The sequence below is a fragment of the Choloepus didactylus genome, chromosome 1 (genome assembly GCF_015220235.1).
Source record: "Choloepus didactylus isolate mChoDid1 chromosome 1, mChoDid1.pri, whole genome shotgun sequence".
Taxonomy (NCBI): domain Eukaryota; kingdom Metazoa; phylum Chordata; class Mammalia; order Pilosa; family Megalonychidae; genus Choloepus; species Choloepus didactylus.
Genome location: NC_051307.1, coordinates 148,448,912 through 148,451,799, shown reverse-complemented (window position 1 = coordinate 148,451,799; position 2,888 = coordinate 148,448,912). Strand labels below are relative to the sequence as shown.

Sequence of the window (2,888 nt, the reverse complement as noted above, 5' to 3'; positions counted from 1 at the left end):
AATATAAATGGATTAAACTCTCCCATAAAAAGGCAGAGATTGGCAGAATGAATAAAAAAAAATGCATGACCTTACTTGATGCTATCTGTAAGTAAATTTAAAGATGCAAGTAGGTTGAGGGTGAAAAGATAGAAAAAATATACCATACAAGTAGTAATCAAAAGAGGGCTGGGGGACTAAGCCATGCATGCAAGAAGCCAAAAGCAATGAAACCAAGAAGAGAAGGAAAAGACCAGCAGACACCAATAAGTGCCTTCCCATGTGGCAGAGGAGTCTAGGATTGTTAGCAGCCAGTCTTCAGGAAGGTGCATTTGGTGATTCATGAGGAATATTTCCAGATACATTGCAGACATCAAGCCTTTGCCTCCCAGCATAAAAGATAGACTGATAAAAGTAATGAGCATGAAGGGACAGATAACAGATTCAAATATAAGTTAGATTTTACACCCTGAAGTCCAAATTTCAGATCTATAGAGCTGTGATATTTCAGATACTGCACCTGTGTAACTGCAGAAAACTGAAGAAAATAATTTTTTTAATTCCTCAAAAGAAAGCAGAATGTTCATAACTTTAGAAGGAATAAAAGGTGTGGTTTCTTCTTGTTCATATCTGTATGAAGCTTCTTGGAAAAGATGCTGCAGTCTCACTGATGAAGGAGTCCTTGCTTTTGCACTCAATTGCTGGCTGCTAAAGATCATTGATTTGGGTGGCTGCTTTGGTATTATGGATGTGTCTTTACATGCCCATTTTTGCAGTGTGTTGACTTTTCAGCTACTCATGTTTCTGACAATGGTGTGGTCATGCTTGTGAGTGGCCTTGTGTCAAGAAATCAGAGGAGATTCATATGGAACATTGTGTGACTATCGCTGATGACTCTATGGAAGCTCTCCTTACTTTCTGCCTCCAGATACATATGGTACTCTTCCATGGATGCCCCTGGATAACAGCTCCTACTTGCAATCACATCCCCCTCATCCTTTCATATATCTTCTAGCTGCAGTTCCCTTGATTCAAGCAAATGCATCCCTTCTGGATAGTGACTAGTATTTCCCTCTGTTGAAGATTGAATCATAGCCCCCACAAAAGGCTTGCTCATACTCAACCTCTGGTCCTATAAGCATGAGCTCATATGTAAATAGGACATTTGAAGATGTTACTAGTTGAGGTGTGCCCAAACTAAATGAGGGTGGGCCTTAGTCTAGTATGGATGAAGTCTTTTTAAGCAAAGGAAATTGGACACAGAAAGAGAGGTCATGGAAGAAGCAAGAAGCTGAAAGTCAAGGAAACCCAGAAGAGAAAGGAGAAGACAATGCCATGTGTTGAAAAGCCAAGATACCCCAAAATTCCCAGCCAGCCAAAAGATAGCAACCCTGAGAGTGAACCATGAGCCAACAGATTCATGTTATGAAGCCAAGAAAGGGGGGGGGGGAGAAAGGAGAAAGCACACTGGGGTGGCTATATTAATATCAGACAAAGTAGGCTATAAATCAAAACCAGTTATGAGGGACAAGGATGGTTATTATATACTGTTAAGGGGACAATTCACCAGGAAGGTGTAACCACTATAAATATATGTGAACCGAACAGCAGATTCCCAAAATATATGAAGCAAAAACTGATAGATTTGAAGGGAAAAGTTGACAATTCTACAATAATGACAGGAAATATAATACACCACTCTATAATGGATAGAACATCTAGTCAGAAGATAATAAGAAAGTACAAGATTTGAATGATACTCTAAACCAACTAGATGTAACAGATACATATAGAATATTTCATCTAAGAAAAACAGAGTACACAGTCTTCTCAAGTGCACATGAATCACTGTCCAGGATAGACCATATGTTGGGTCACAAAATAAGTCTCAATAAAGTCAACAATATTGAAATCGTACAATGTATATTCTCCAACCAAAATGGAATGAAGCTAGAATTCAATTACAGAGGAAAAAATGAAAAATTCACAAATATGTGGAAATTAAACAATCTACTCTTTTTTTTTATCTTCATTTTATTGAGATATATTCACATACCACGCAGTCATACCAAACAAATCGTACTTTCGATTGTTTACAGTACCATTACATAGTTGTAAATTCATCACCTAAATCAATCCCTGACACCTTCATTAGCACACACACAAAAATAACAAGAATAATAATTAGAGTGGAAAAGAGCAATTGAAGTAAAAAAGAACACTGGGTACCTTTGTCTGTTTGTTTCCTTCCCCTATTTTTCTACTCATCCATCCATAAACTAGACAAAGTGGAGTGTGGTCCTTATGGCTTTCCCAATCCCATTGTCACCCCTCATAAGCTACATTTTTATACAACTGTCTTTGAGATTCATGGGTTCTCGGTTGTAGTTTGATAGTTTCAGGTATCCACCACCAGCTACCCCAATTCTTTAGAACCTAAAAAGGGTTGTCTAAAGTGTGCGTAAGACTGCCCACCAGAGTGACCTCTCGGCTCCTTTTGGAATCTCTCTGCCACTGAAGCTTATTTCATTTCCTTTCACATCCCCCTTTTGGTCAAGAAGATGTTCTCCATCCCACGATGCCGGGTCTACATTCCTCCCCGGGAGTCATATTCCACGTTGCCAGGGAGATTTACTCCCCTGGGTGTCCGATCCCACGTAGAGGGGAGGGCAGTGATTTCACCGTTCAAGTTGGCTTAGCCAGAGAGAGAGGGCCACATCTGAGCAACAAAGAGGCATTTGGGAGGAGGCTCTTAGGCAGAACCATAGGGAGGCCTAGCCTCTCCTTTGCAGCAACCGTCTTCCCAAGGGTAAAACTTATGGTACAGGGCTCAACCCATCAAACCACCAGTCCCCTATGTCTGTGGTCATGTTAGCAACAATGGAGGTGGGGTAGGCGAATACCCCTGC

At 40.4% G+C, this 2,888-nt stretch overlaps 1 pseudogene; it reads left to right on the top strand.

Moving 5' to 3' along the window:
- The first annotated feature begins 312 nt into the window (after positions 1-312).
- On the top strand, positions 313-994 carry LOC119526098 (annotated as a pseudogene).
- Positions 995-2,888: the final 1,894 nt, after the last annotated feature.